This window comes from Ovis canadensis, chromosome 18, assembly GCF_042477335.2.
Source record: "Ovis canadensis isolate MfBH-ARS-UI-01 breed Bighorn chromosome 18, ARS-UI_OviCan_v2, whole genome shotgun sequence".
Taxonomy (NCBI): Eukaryota; Metazoa; Chordata; class Mammalia; order Artiodactyla; family Bovidae; genus Ovis; species Ovis canadensis.
Window position 1 is genome coordinate 26,734,804 of NC_091262.1, and position 16,234 is coordinate 26,751,037.

General features: G+C 45.0%; 1 long non-coding RNA gene across 1 annotated transcript; it reads right to left on the minus strand.

Annotated features, from left to right (window-relative positions):
* Positions 1–13,189: 13,189 nt before the first annotated feature.
* Positions 13,190–14,054, minus strand: LOC138423694 (uncharacterized). The gene is made up of 2 exons (XR_011250421.1): positions 13,965–14,054; positions 13,190–13,456 (listed from the first exon to the last, which is right to left on the minus strand). It is a non-coding gene; the product is annotated as an uncharacterized lncRNA (long non-coding RNA).
* Positions 14,055–16,234: the final 2,180 nt, after the last annotated feature.

Below are 16,234 nucleotides of genomic sequence, written 5' to 3' on the forward strand. Positions count from 1 at the left end.
TAGGCCTGGAGCCCAGGTCTTTTCTCTGCCGCCTCTGCTGCCAGGAGGACCCAGGGCTGGACTCCGACAAGGACGAGACGGGGGGCCAATCTGACTGACAGGGACCCTACCTACTTGGGTCCAGTCCTAAACTACCCCTGTCACGGGAAGCTCATCGTTAGGAAGGAGTTGGCAGAAAAGGCGGCTGGAGGAAGCGGAGTTTTACAACAGTGCATCCTCTTGCGACTGGTTTCAAGGAGGGGATACCACAAGGAAAACTGAGCTTCCCAGGGCCCGGCAAAGCACGTGTACAGAGTCCTGCAATGCCAAGAGGAGGCGCTCAGGCGGATGGTGTCCACTATGTCCTACGGTTGGAAATTCCAACAGCTAATCAGCATGCTGCTGCTGCTGCTGCTAAGTCGGTTCAGTCGTGTCTGACTCTGTGCGACCCCATAGACAGCGGCCCACCAGGCTCCCCAGTCCCTGGGATTCTCCAGGCAAGAACACTGGAGTGGGTTGCCATTTCCTTCTCCAATGCATGAAAGTGAAAAGTGAAAGTGAAAGTGAAGTCGTGTCCGACTCTTAGCGACCCCATGGACTGCAGCCTACCTGGCTCCTCTGTCCATGGGATTTTCCAGGCAAGAGTACTGGAGTGAGGTCCCATTGCCTTATGGGAACGAGGATCAGGCAGAATTCCTCTGTGTCGTCTTCAGAGAACTAAATAATTCGACCAACGGCACTATCATCCAACCGAGGGAGAAGACGAAGTTCTTCAGGACAGAGGATCTCGGATGTAAACTCCGGAGTCCTCAGTGATGTGAGTGCGACCCACCCGAGCACCTCTGTGAAGTTCAGTCTCACTCCTGTACAGTAACTGAGCTTCTGCAAAGCCACGCTGAGCCTGGCCCCCCCAGCGGAGAATTGTTCTGGTCAAAACCAAAGGAACCCCACCCCCAACCACAGGAACCCGAAGACAGATGCCGCTTCCGTCTGCACAATACCTTTTTAAGAAACTTGCTTTTGTTTTCTTAGCCAGTGTTGTAAGCTATCTTTACAAGAGCGGCTGGGCTGGGTTCCTAGATGGAGTTTATCTAGGGATGGGGGTAGGGGAAGAGGAAGGCCTAGGTGCTTAGAGAGGCTGTACTTCTGGGAAGGCCGAGCACACGTCAGAGGGTTGTCCTGAGCTGTGCCACGTTTTCACCTGAGTGTGCCCTATTGGACGTGGGCAGCCACTTAGTCACACTACATTTCTCTCCCATACACGCCAGACTAATGCAACAGATACAGGGGAATCTGGTTTAGGCTTGTTGAATTGAGGTTTCCGTGAAGGACAGAGTCACCAGAGTACCCCCATATTCCTATGAACAAAGCCTCTGAGGGGAGGATGGGATGTCCCTGATTGTGGTTGGAGACTGAGGGTCGTGGCGCCGGAGGCCACCGGCGGCTCCCATGTTCAGCTTGCCTCATTTGTCTCCAGCAGCTGGGCCCCCCTGATAGCTCACCCCAAGAAGAGGTTCAAGGGAGGCGGTTCCTGCAGGGAGGCAGACACCCAGACTGGTGGGCGCTGCCGGTGTTGGTATAACTGCTTCAGCCTTTTCTTGCCCTCCGTTGGTCCATCTTCCTTCCCTGACTTTTTAAACTGGGGCCCAGGATAAAGGGATCTTGGACCCTCTGATGGCTTGGGGTGGAGACAGCTGTTTGCTCTGAAAGCTGCCAAATGTGGTAGCCTGTAGTATCAAAAGTGGCCTCTGTTTTTGTGGTCATTTCTTGAAAATGCTTTGACCCAAAGTGTGATATTTGTGTTTCTTGGTTTCTGACCTCGGCAGTGGTGGTGAGCCCACACCATTCGCCGTAGTGTGTGTGCACTTGCCAGGCGGGCTGAGTCGTCCCTCCCCTGACCCGGACCCTCACCACCACGTCCTTCTGTGGGTGTCGAGGCGTCGAGGATCCAACACTGTTCCACTCAGAGGGGCTGAGCCTCAGAGCTCGTAACTGGACTTGCTCCCTGAGCTTTCGAATCTTGGTGAGCAGTCGTGGAACACAAAGTGGCCAGGGAATGCAGGCTTTTCTCCAGCTGACTTTCCTAGTGTGGCAGGTGGTCCAGAGAAGGGGAGGTGCCCGTGGGGAGTGCTTTGTCCATGAAAGACCCCGCAAGCCCACGGCTCCTTCTAAGCTGAGGTTCCCTTTGCCCCTCACCACCAGCTCAGCTGCTCACCGCATGAGTCTGGGGTCAGGGTTTTTGAAAGTGACTATCGACTGTGCCAAGTGTCCTTTCAGCCTGTGACCTAGACAGGAACCTCACATTGCCCTCACATGTCTGTGTGTAGAGTAGGGGAGAAGTGTGTGTCCGGGGCTCCTGCTGACTCGCCGTGTCTACACCTCAACGTGAACATGAACGTCGGTGCCACGGACGTCTGGCCTGTGCCCAGGATTTTTACAGGTATAAAGTGTTAGCGGAACTGCTACCTACAATAAACAGTTACCCCTGCAGGATGGTGGAGGGTGTCCATCCTGACATCTTTAGGGGGAGGGAAAAAAAAGATTTGAACATGTCAAGGAAAAGCTGCTGTCGACTGAGCAGGACAGAGGATGATGGGAAAGGAACTCTGGCCAAAGGGAATAAGCACATTCAGACTGAAAGGAAGGAAGCCTCGGCGTCTGGGGCCTCAAGCCCAAGCAGACCTGCTTTCCTGGGGCTCGTCTAAAAACCAGCCTCTGGTCCCAAGTCAGCAAGCAGGAGCGAGGAGGCTGGAGGGCAGCGGGGGCCCAGCCCCTCTGGATGTGCCATTTCCCTCATCGTGCTTCTCACGGGTCCACCGTGGAGTCTGTGCAAAGACCGCCAGCCCCTCGCTGAGCCCTCTGAGGAACCAGCTGACTGCCTTTCACCAAGATCCCTCCTCCGGGCAAGCCAGTGACCGCTTCAGCTGCTCAGTGCTCCAGGAATCTGAGAGTGATTCGTTTCTTAAGGTTTCTGGGAAAGCATTTTACCCAAGCCCTTTGTGAACCAAGTTGGTGTATTTTTCCCTGAAAGCAGTCTCTCTCTGGGAGAGTCCGGCTGACCACTTCAGAGAGAGGCCTGGCCACTGGCTGGGGGAGCGGGGTCACACAACCAGTGCCCCCCACTCCCCAGCTGCCCAGGCCTGCCACGTGGGCGACACCGGCCAGGCAGGGCCCAACCTCCTCTAGAGCGACTTCGCTTCTGCAGTTTTAACTAAACTCAGGGGTGTCCGTCTCAGGGGTGTCCGTGAGGCATGCAGGAGGAAGAGAGAGAGGCTGGGAGGAAGGGCTGAGAAGTCACCCATACCCTCCAGGTTGGCCTTAGAGCCAGGCCCTTAGGGACCATGCCTGTCACTTGTGGGTGTCCTTTGGTGCCCTTTGTGTCTTTGAATAAAGTCTGAAACGCTGTGACCCTTTTTCCCCCTCTTGTCAATAAGACATGAAACAAACAAAAATACCAGTCTCTTTCTCTCTCTTCATTCACACTCATACACACACCCGATTGGTTCTGTTTCTCTAGAGAATGCTGACTAATACAACCTGGCTCTCTTGTATCAACCCAAAACATGAGCTTCTTGACCAGCAGTTTCTGACCTGGATTCATGTAAATTCAGGGATTTACATGGGATTTTCATGTAAAATATTTCCTGTGCTACTTCTTAATAGTAGACAGTGTGCCCTGATACACAACATTGACATAGTGGCTGAAAAACCTCATAGCAAGGTGGCAGGTCTCAGTGGTTTTTGGAGGAGGTCGTGAACAAGAACCAATGAACATGGCTCATCAGTAATCTGTTGCAAAGATGCTGTGCTCCTCAGTGCAGAAGTAAATCTTTCATTCCTGGAGAATGTGAATCAAGTGAAACAGGGTTCTGTCAGTTTATAAAACTTAATTACGTTTTTAACTCCATACATTGTCCAGTAAAGGCATCTGAAAATACTTAACTTCCAGGGTGAATCAACAGTAAATTAATTGCAAGAAGGTACCAGCTTCCCTGGTGGCTCAGACGGTAAAGAATCTGCCTGCAATGCAGGAGATTCGGATTCGATCCCTGAGTCAGGAAGATCCCCCGGATGAAGGAAATGGCAACCCACTCCAGCATTCTTGCCTGGCGAATCCCATGGACAGAGGAACCTGGCAGGCCACAGTCCATGGCGCCTGTAGAGTTGGATGCCACTGAGCGATGAACACACACACACACAAACCACATATAATGTGCTCAGAAATTATCTACATTTTAATTAATCTCTGAACTGTGGAGATTTTTGTGTCAGTTCAGCATCAAATTTGCTCAGCAAACCCCAGGTTAATTCTAAACTTTCAGCATAAGAACATCCCCCAAAGAAGAGAAAATCGAGTGGGGAGAAAAATCAGTCCAGTGGCTTAAGTTTTTCAGCCTTGGGGAGTTAAGAAAAACACTTCAGCATGAGGACAAAAGCTCCCTTGTTTAAGCGCTTCCCCAGCTGCACTTCAACTAAATATATCCCAGCAGAGTGTTTTCATTTCCCCACCCTCTCCTGGAGCCAGTCACATGGTGAGAAACAGCTCGAGGCCCCCAGGACTGACGCTGCAGAGGCAGTGCCTTGGTTACCGCTAGGACTTCCTCCCAGCAAGGCCCCCTTGCCCGCCCCCTCTTCCCCGGAGGCCACGGGGTAGGCAGGGGGGTGGGGGGAAGGAGCCCAGGGTGGAGAGGAGGCCTGCAGGGGTTAACTCAGCGGCCTGTCTGGAATTCAGGCACCACCTGGGCTGACAGCATGAATGACTCATTGTTTCCCCTCTGAACAGGCTGAGGAGTGCTTCCTTCTCGGTGTCAATAACTGAGGCAGAGTGAAATGGTTTTTTCGCCCCCCTTTCCCCCTAACCCGTTTTCTAAAACTGAGCGTAGAACTGGAAATGTGCAGCAACGGTAGCCAAGGTTACTGCTTTGAGTTTGTCTTCAGGGGTCAAAGGATGTAAATTTACTGTCCACAAACAGAAAGGGGCCCAGAGCCAGGGGTCCTCTGACTTACAGCTTGTGTGACAGTCTTACAAAATGAAGCAAACTTAGTTTAAACTTCTAGCCTGCCTAAGCCTGTGGCCTGTGTGTTAGATCTTACATTACCCGTGATTTGTATATATGGAAATTCTGACCGATCCTTTCCTGTGGCGAAATTTAAGACTTGTAGTCTTCCACTCCTGGTTCTAGAAAAGGGTAGAATTCATCACACCTCACCTCACATTTTCATGTACGGAGCCCCTCCTTGATGTCTGTGAGTTTTCTCCTTGGGAAACTGGGTCAGTAGATTTTCCTGGGCTGTGGGATCTTCTGCCTTCATGAGACATCTCAGTCCAAAAGCTTGAGAGACAGACCACACATTTAAGGCGAAAGAAACATAAGTTTGATCCCTTGGTTGGGAAGATGCCCTGAAGGAAGAAATGGCAACACAGTTAAGTATTCTTGTCTGGGAAATCCCATGGACAGAGGAGCCTGGTGGGCTACAGTCCATGGGGTCGCAGACTCAGACACGATCGAACACACACACATCACTCATCCCCACAAGTGTGTCATAGGTAACAAGTTCTGAACTCTTGTTGCTTTGGCCTCTTTCTTCTACTTAACTACATTCTTGAGTGTTTAAAGGAAACTATTCAAACATGGAACATGTGGAAAAAAAAAAAAAGAAACAAATGCAGAAAGGACAGGAGAGAAGTCCTGTGTAGACTCACGACTGGGTTCTGACTCGAACTGGGAGGTGAACATGCAGCAGAGTGTTTTCCTCATCAAATAAAGGAACAGTCCCGAATAGATTTAAAGTCATGGACCAAAGTATTTGCAATACCCTTTTTTTGAAGCAAACGAAAACGTGCAAAGATTAAGTATTTAAGTATTCTCTGTTTTTGTAGATAAGACACAACTATTGCAGCTTGCTTAGAGAAATGGCAGTAATCAAGGCTTCAGTTTCTCACAAGTAAATGTAGTTCTCTGAATGAGTCTGTTTAATATCACATACAATTGATCTATTTACCAATAAGCTTCCTTCCCTACTAGAGGTTGTGTGGTCCTTGAACGTGCGTCTGTGCTAAGTCGCTTCGGTCATATCCAACTCTTTGTGGCGCTATGGACTGTAGCCCACCACGACCCTCCGGAGTGGCTGTCATTCCCTCTGCCAGGGGAGCTTCCTGACTCAGGGACCAAACCCATATGTCTTGTATCTTCTGGACTGGCAGACCGGTTCTTCACCACTAGTACCACCTGGGAAGCCCTTGTGTTCTTGTACCAACACCTGTGCATCTGTGTGTTAGCCACTCAGCCATGTCTGACTCTTGGCAGTCCCATGCACTGCAGCCGACCAGGCTCCTCTGTCCATGGGTGGGATTTCCCAGGCAAGAATACTGGCGTGGATAGCCATTCCCTTCTCCAGGGGATCTTCTTGACCTAGAGATAGAACCTGGGTCTCCTGCGTGGCAGGCAGACTCTTTACCTTCTGAGCCACCAAGGAAGAGTCACCAGTCTCATTTCAACAGAGACTGGAATTTAAACTTGGGGACAGCTTCTAAGCTCTGAGAGAGGAGACATCTCCATTTTCTCATTGGTACAGCCATCTTCTGAACCCTACTGAGTCTCTTCGTGAAAACACTGGCCTCAGGACTCTAACTTGATTTTTTTAAGTCCTTTCTAGTGGGTGGTGGGGTCATCGTTTTTTCTCAAGTGCAAAAGAAAAGCAATTTGCATAATTTTTTCTCCTCCTGCATAGAACTCTTTAGCATGAGTTTAATAGATCTAAAATTACCTGATGTACCTTTCCCTTGAGAACTTCACTGTATTTCCGTGACTTGTTTGTAAGTGTGCCTAAAAGGAAAACTGACGGCGGGGGGTAAGGGGGACGTTTAAAGGCAGAGTATGTCAGAGGAGGTTTTACAATTAGCTGAGGAAAGAAGAGAACCACAAAGTAAGGGAGAAAGGGAAAGATACACCCAACGGAGTGCAGAGTTCCAGAGAATAGCAAGTGAAATAAAAAGGCCTTCTTAAATGAACAATGCAAAGAAAGAGAGGAAAACAACAGAATGGGAAAGACTACAGATCTCTTCAAGAAAACTGGAGATATTAAGGGAACATTTCATGCAAGGATGGGCAAAATAAAGGACAGAAATAGTAAGGACCTAACTGAAACAAAAGAGATTAGGAAGAGGTGGCAAGAACACACAGAAGAACAATGCATAAAAGGTCTTAATGACCCAGATAAGGGTGTGGTCACTCACCTAGAGCCGGAAATCCTGAAGTGTGAGGTCAAGCAGGCCTTAAGGAAGCATTACTACAAATAAAGCTAGTAGAGGTGATGGAATTCTAGCTGAGCTATTTAAAATCCTAAAAGATGATGCTATTAAAGTGCTGTACTCAATATATCAGCAAATTTGGAAAACTTGGCAGTGGCCATAGGACTGGTAAAAGTCAGTTTTCATTCCAAAGAAAGGCAATGTCAAAGAATGTTCAGTTTACAATTGGGCTCATTTTACATGCCACCAAAGTTATGCTCAAAATTCTTCAAGCTAGGCTTCAACAGTACGTGAACCAAGAACTTCCAGACATACAAGCTGGGTTTCGAAGAGGCAGAGGAATCAGAGATCAAACTGCCAACATTTATTGGATCATAGAGAAAGCAAGAGAATTCCAGAAAAACATTTACTTCTGCTTCATTGACTACGATAAAGCCTTTGTCTGTGTGGATCACAACAAACTGGAAAATTCTTCAAGAGATGGGAATACCAGACCACCTTACCTGTCTCCTGAGAAACCTGTATGTTGATCATGAACAAACAGAAATGGACACAGAACAACTGACTGGTTCAAAATTGAGAAGGGAGTATGACAAGACTGTATATTGTTACCTTGCTTATTTGACTTTATACTGAGTACATCATGCAAAATGCCAGGCTGGATGAATCACAAGCTGAAATCAACATTGCTCGGAGAAGTATCAACAACTCAGATATGCAGATGATACCACTCTAATGGCAGAAACTAAAGCCTCTTGATGAGTGTGAAAGAGGAGAGTGAAAAAGCTGGCTTGAAATCCGACATTAAAAAAATTAAGATCATGGCATTTGGTCCCATCACTTCATGGCTAACAGAAGGGGGAAAAGTGAAAGCAGTGACAGATTTCCTTTCCTTGGGCTCCAAAATTAACTGTGGATGGTGACTGCAGCCATGAAATTAAAAACACTTGCTCCTTGGAAGGAAAGCTATGACCAACCTAGACAGCATATTAAAAGCAGAGACATCAATTTGCTGACAAAGGTCTGTATAGTCAAAGCTATGATCTTTCCAGTAATCATGTATGGATGTGAGAGCTGGACCATAAAGAAGACTGAGCACTGAAGAATTGATGCTTTCAAATTGTGATGCTGGAGAAGTCACTGGAGATTCCCTTGGACTGCAAAGAGATCAAACCAGTCAATCCTAAAGGAAATCAGCCTTGAATATTCATTGGAAGGACTGAAACTGAAGCTGCAATACTTTGGCTACCTGATGCGAAGAGCTGACCCACTGGAAAAGACCTTGATGCTGGAAAAGATGGAAAGCAAAAGGAGAAGGCGATGGCAGAAAATGACATGGTTAAGACAGTATCACCAACTCAATGGACATGAATGTGAGCAAATTCCAGGAGACAGTGGAGGATGGAGGAGCATACTATTGGCATGCTACAGTCTTCGGGATTGCAAAGAGACGGACATGACAGTGATTGAACAACAATGGCACAATTAACTGTGAGCTTTTCCTAACTGAGCTTACCCCAACTGATGGCCCTATTAATTCTTATTAACTGCAACTTGCAGCACGTGGGATCTTAATTCCCAGGCCAAGGATTGAACCGGTGCCCGTGGCAGTGAAAGCACAGATTCCTGACCGCTGGACCACCAGGGAATCCCCTGCCTTAATAATTCTACATATTTGGAAAGGACTAATAAATAAGGCCAGGCAAAACAGTAATTTAATGACTCTAAAACCCCAGGCAAGAAGAAGGGGCCAGATGAGTGAACTATATATTTCATGATGTCAGAGCAGATCCGGAGCAGAGGGAACACTTTGTGTTGACTCCACATCATCACTCCACACTCAGTATTATAGGACATTCCAGATGTACAGAAAAATTTTCCAGCCCACTAAAGCAGACAGGATTCTTGTTCAAATAAGGTGACTCTAAGCTATGAGAGTTTATTTTTAAAATATTTATTTAGTTAATTACTTATTTGACTTAGTCACCAGGTCTTAGCTGGGGCATGTGGGATCTTGTTCCCTGACCAGGGACTGAATTCAGGCTCCCTGCATTAGGAGAGCAGAGTCTTAGCCCCTGGACCACCAGGGAAGTCCCTAAGCTATGAGAATTTAGGAGGAAATAATAATTTCAAACCTTTCCTTGAAAACAGAAGCTCCATTAAACAAAACTCTGGGATTCAAAACAGTTATAACTTCTTGAATATGAATTTTCTTGGTAGGTGTTTTGAATGTTTTCTTGGTATATTTCATGCAAAACAGAATGAACAATATCCTTCTACTTTGTCCATGCATCAGTACTTCCCGTCTCACTAGTGTTGAGAGAGAAAATGTAGTATTTATTTTTTTATTTACAATATTATATGCTTCAGATGAACAGTGATTCACAATTCTTAAAGGTTATATTCTATTTATAGCTATTATAAGATATTGGTTATTTTCCCTGTGCTGAACAATATATCCTTGTAGCCTATTCATTTTATACATGGTAGTTTGTACCTCTTAATCCCTTACCCTGATCATGTCCTTCCCCTGCACCCTTCTCCTCACTAGTTTGTTTTCTAAATTTGTTTCTTGTTATACTCACTAACTTCTTCTTTTTAGATTCCACATATAAGTGATATCATACAGTATTTGTCTTTGTCTTATTTCACTCAGCATAGTGCCCTCCAAATCTATGTCCTTGCAAATGGCAAAATTTCATTTTTTTATAGTTGAGCAATATTGCATTGTATAAATATACCACATCTTCTTTATCTAGTCATTGGTTGATGGACACAGATGTTGCTCCCATATTTTTGTTATTGTAAACAGTGCTGCTGTGAAAATTGGGGTGCATGTATCTTTTGGAAGGTTGTATTTATTCAGATGCTCACTTTGATATAATCACTGACAGCAACAGGACTAACCATTTCTTCATTTTATGTTTTAAAAAATAGTTTTCAGTTCTATGCATCAAACACTGTCTATCATATATAAGGTGCTGTGTGGAAAATTGCTTGCATAGACTGAACTTGTTTTGGTTGTGTGCATTCTATGCCTGTTGAGTCATTAAGGACAAGGGGCACAGAGCTGAACTTTCCTCATGGTTTTTGATAAGGTAGTTGCTATAGGAATCTGAGTGTCATGTGCACACCCAACCAAAAGGCAACACATGTTAAAAAAGCTGTTCAGGGTGATATTGAAAGATTGGCTAAAGGTGGTAGTTTGGGAAGTTGGTTTAAGTAGCTGGACTTCAAAAGTGTGGAATTTTAACCATTTGCAGTTAATGGCTTGTTTTTCTTTCCTCAAACAGCTTTTGAGTATCTATTCTCAGGGTCAAAAACTCAATTATCTATAGGAACCAAGAAGATAATGTAAATAAACAAAGCAGGTAAATTTGAGAAAAATGGAGACAGACACATTTTATGTGCCTTAGAAACACAAAAGCAGCTCTTCATTTCCAAGAAATGAATGAGCTCTCTCCCACTATTCTTGAAAGATGCTTTAGCCTTGTTCTCTCTTTTGGTACTGAGAGTTAACCGCAACAAAAATATTAGTGCACACTAAATTGAAATGATACCTCACACGGAGCCTCAAAGAGGAAGCAACAGGGAGTGGCAAAGGCTGCAATAAAGTGAAGCGCTGGTGTCTGGTCAAAGGGGCCCATCTCTGCGCTAGGTGCCTGCTGCCACGTGGAAACAGGTTTGGGGGTGGGGCCTGGGGGCATAGATCATTCAAGAGAAGTCAAAGACCCTGATCTGTATGTAAATGCAGATTTTAAAATGTGACCTGACATTTTAAAAAACAAATTTGAGAAAAGAGCCAAACAAAATTAATTTGGTGGGCTGGGTGAGGCCTGTAGGTCACGTTAGAGATCTCAGACTTATTCATCTAGGTATTCTGCTGTGAGGTGCTGGGAATACAAAGATCTAAAAAACAGAAAAGCAAAAAACTCTGCTCTCATGAAGCTTATGGATAAATACATTATATATGAGTACTGTGTGTGTGTGTGCTCTGACAGGAGAAATTACCAAGAGTTCTGGGAGCCCAGGGAAATTAAATCAGAGGAAGGTGAGTGGGTAGGGAAGAGGGCCAGGGAAGAATTCCAGAAGGTGAGTCTGCTGCTGCTGCTAAGTCGCTTCAGTCGTGTCTGACTCTGCGTGACCCCAGAGACGGCAGCCCACCAGGCTCCCCCCATCCCTGGGATTCTCCGGGCAAGAACACTGGAGTGGGTTGCCATTTCCTTCTCCAGTGCATGAAAGTGAAAAGTGAAAGTGAATTCGCTCAGTCGTGTCCGACTCTTAGCGACCCCATGGACTGCAGCCTACCAGGCTCCTCTGTCCGTGGGATTTTCCAGGCAAGAGTACTGGAGTGGGTTGCCATTGCCTTCTCCGAGAAGGTGAGTCTAGGTGAGTTATATTGCTAGCTGAGCCAAGCTAGTAGAAACAGTGGAGGAAGGTGGCGGTCCAGGTTGAGGTGTTAGCACATGCTAAGGTGTGGGGGCCACAAGCAGTCAGAGCCTTTTGTTAAAGAAGCTAAGATACAAGTGTGAGATTCAGGAGACCGAGTGGTAAAAAGAGGTCCTCCCTGTCAGGCAACTGCAAGAGGACCAAAGATCCCATATTGAACTCAAAAGAACATCAAATCCAGTTGTCCGGTTGGCAGTTCTTGGACAAGTCCTTCTGACTGCTACAGCATGCAAATTCACTCAGCGTCTGCTAGGAATTAGCTGTCATTTCAAAGAAACCAGGATGTGAGATTTTGAATTAGAATAGAAAACTCAGTCCTCAACGTTTGGTAAATACTGTTCTCCCGATTTCCTGCTATTTGGCTATTATGTCTGTGGGAAGGATGGACCTGTAGTCAAAATCTGAATGCAAGCTGAATCGCTGATTGGAAGAACTGGCCTTTGTCCCTGTATCCAGTGTCAGGGTCAACACAAATCTAAATTAAATACGAAATCTCCCTAGTCCTGAAAAGGAAAGAGACCTCTCTCCCCCAACCCTGTTTCTTTCCCTATTTACATTAGAAATTCTATGGTTGTAAATTCCTTCTCTGGCCCTTTAAGAATTACACAAACCTTTTTAAAAGCTAAATAAGCCTCTTTGCCAGCTTTACAACACAGGAATGCCTTTCTCAAAGACCTGGGAGCTATCTCTTTGAAATGGAATCATCAAGAAAGATAACATCCCTATTTCCTCTCTTTGGAAAAACGACTCTCCCTGGGAGAGTAGGAGTCTAACTTCAGAAGGTCCCTGTTTCCAAGTTTCTGACTTACCTCCTGTCGTAAATATGTAAGAAGTCTTTTCTTTGGATAAACTAATTGACTGCTACAGATAGCAGCTATCAATTACCAAGGTGAATTTAGGATGAACTATACGTGACAAATGGTACTGTCAAACCCTCCTACTAGTTACTGTATATCTTGAGAACAGATAGTATTAATAATAGGGTATGTCCGCTTCACTGTGTAAAAGTGAAATTCCTTTCCATCTTTGCAGTCTCTCAGTGGATTACCTGTGATGCACATCATATTTTGGTTTAATGCTTATTCAGTAGTAAAGCAGCTTTCTTTCTCTTCTGCTTTTGTGGGGAGTTTTTTGGGGGTTGGCAGATTTTGTTTTTAATTATATTTCCTCAACACCTGCCACCAAGGTTGGTTGAGTTTGGGTCTTTCCAGCTCAGGATATGGGTAAGCATCTAAATGCCCTGATATAAATGTGAAAAGTCTGTTCATGACAAAGCAGAACAGATTTCAGAGAAATAGATTTTCACACTCCTCTCTGAGAGAGCCACAATTAGAAGATACTGTGTACTCTAGGCAGTATTTACAGACAGCCCTACAGCACAATGGCAGGCTAGCACAGGCTCTCCTTAGAAAGTCGGGGTTTGACTCTCCCTTCCATCTCTGCTTCAGGCACTTAACCTCCTGGTGACTTAGTTTCTCACCTGAAAATGAGAGACAAAATGGGGAAATCGGCTTCATAGAACAGTGTTTTCCAAAGTATAAAGGCTCCATAGTTTTAGAATTATTTCAAGGTTTGTTATAGGCAGAAACACTTTTGGGATACAAAGTCAAGTGTTAGTCGTTCAGTCGTGTCCTACTCTGTGCGACTCTTCAACTGTAGCCCGCCAGGGTCCTCTGTCCACGGGATTCTCCAGGCAAGAATGCTGGAGTGGGTTGCCATTCCCTGCTCCAGGGGATCTTCCCAGGTCTCCTTCATTGCAGGCAAATTCTATACCATCTGTGGCCCCAGGGAAGCAATGGGGAAAACACGGTTACTTATCTCCAGAGGAATTTACAATCTTATAATAGTACCATTAGTTTGAATATACATTAACTTCTCAAGAAAGAGAAAAATAGAAAAAACATTTTTAAAGAGAAGGTGACACAGCCAGCGGCTACTACCCTGATTGAGCTCCTTGTAATTATATGGTCTCTGTGGTTAAGCTAGTTTAAAAAGACTTCCTCCTGAGCTAGTTTAACAGGAAAAACGAGAATTTTTATAAAAAGAAGCGAATGTATCACCGACTTTGAACCCAAAAGCGGTACCACGTCTCTTAGTCCTTGACTTAACACACACCCTGAGGCACTCCCTGATTTTTTTTCCCATCCAGACGACCTAACTACAAGGATTTTTTTAACGTTATAAAAGTAAATAAATATTGGCTATTGGCACAGAACACTACTAAAGCCAGCCATTACGACTCTTGCTTTCTGCTAAGCTCAAGGGTGTTCAACTGGCTTTGTACCTGGCTCTTTAAGACAGGACTCAGAGGCCATCTTGGAAACAAAAGGACTTTGGGCTCCAAGGGTGGAGGAGGTGGTTTCCAAGCAACAGGAGGCCCGCGCCACGCAGCCGCACTTCGCCGCGCCCAGCCGCCTACCGCGTGGGCGGGGCCAGTGGGGCGGTGGAAAATTACCGCGCTTCCTCTTAAAGGCGCCCGGACATTGCTTGGAACCCTGTCGCTGATCTCCGTTGTAAGCTACAATGTGAAGTGGGCGGGGGGGTCTCCATTTAATCTTCCTAGACGTAGTAAAATTCAGTTCACAATTTCCAGGCCAGTACTAGTTTATACTTAGGCAAGTAAAGTCGGAATGAACAGGCATTTTCTTAATCAAGTTAAGAAAAGAAAACTAAAAATCTTATATATCGAACTCTGGTGCAGAAAGGGCTACCAACACACAGGAATGAGACGAAGAAACAACTTCGTAAATAGTCACATTGACTGTCAACCAGTTTAAAAATGACTGGGTTCTGAAGCAAGGAAAACTCGTTTTGTACAAACGGATTGACAAATTCTAACTATTAAAAACTACCAAAACCCAGAAGAAACGTGTAAGAAGCAACAGGATAGGTTTAGCGGCCATCAGGAAATTTATCCTCTCTTTGTAGATCGGTTTTTACAGTATAAAAGATAATCAGTGAGATTTTTTTTCTGCCTCTTAGTCGTCAAAGAACTTTCTCCATGTTATAAGCTCTTCCGATTTTCAGGTTAAGCGATAGTTTATCTCTGGCTTACTTTTATGAAAGAATAAATAACAATTCTGATTTTTATAACGTGAACATCTGAGATACAGTCTGTGGCTCAGAAACGATTCCCCTTACAAGCAATATTTTCTAGAAGCCATCCAATTGGGTGAAACAGAGATGTTGGTCTTCGCAGAAGTAAAGCTCTTGACACATTAACTCTTTTCAGTTCATTTCAGACGGTTTGCTCGGTGGTCTTCGGGGTTGTGAGAGTACCCACCTTCTACTCTTGTCCTCACGCTCTGACTGCGGACAGTAGCGTGGGAGTCAGGGTGGATTCTCACGAAGGTGTAGGTGATGTTCCAGACTTACCACGGCCCTGGCAGAGTGATTTGCCACTTCCAACAGACCTATTCTCTCTGCTTCGCGGCCCTGTTAAGCCATGTCTTCACTCCTGTCCCCTTTTTAACACGTCTTTTTTTTTAATCCCTCACTTTCCAGTCGAAACTTTCTAGTAATTTTTGATGATCCTTTCTTGTTTTTCAGAACGCAGAGCTGTGACGTTGGAGTTCTAAGCAGGTGTGCTGCGTGCGTTTAGACACACAGGACGGTGTTTAGCTTGTAATTTTCAAGTTTGGATGTTAAAAAAGGGCTATACTTGTGACATTCTCTTTCCATAACCACAGAGAAAACTAATTAATTACGTGTAACCAAAAGCTGTGTCGTGTAGAGTTGGCATCCATGTTGAAGCTGCAGGGGAATATGATTTGATGTAAAGGGAATTGTGCTTTTGAGACAAAAATAGGTGCAGCTGCGTTTGGTGCTTTAATTTTTTTCACTGCCAGAATATTTACCAATGCCAAGAAACTGAAATCGGGAAATGCCCCCATTTCAGATTAGATGAAGCTTCTAATTTTTAAAATAGGCTTTTCGTGGAAAGCCTAGTCTGTAACAATACTTAGTAGTTGCTGGGCTGGTTAGTGCAGGAGCCAACGCTGGGTAGTGTGGCTACCCCCTTAACTCTGCAGGGAAGTGGTATTTTACAGACCAAAAAGCTCTGCAGGGTTTCTAATGGCCGAGAGCCTTCCCTATCCGCCCTACGGAGTCCGGGGTAATCTGTTATTTAAAATTTACTGCGGAATAGAGAGGAAAACAACAAAAAAAGAGAGTGAGCCAGTGAGAGACTTCAGATGTAAAGTCATCTGGATTTTCCCTCTCAGGTCCAATTCTAAAGTGGCTAAAAGGCTAAATTCATATACATTAGAATCTAACTCTAATGGTTAAAATATAAAAGTTTTGGAAGAAGACAAAGTGTTTAAATATGCATTAAGTTTTAGTAAGCAGAGTTGGTAGATTTTGGTTGCTTACATTTAATAAAGATGATAAGACTGCATAGTTTGTAACATTTTCTAAGAATTACTGAGTTAGAATGCAGGAAGACAAGGTTTAGGAATTTGGTTTTTGAGGTAAGGCTGCCAGACAAAATACAGGAGAACATTTAGTCACGTTTAAATTTCTGATAAACAATGAATACTTTTTTTTTTTTTTTAG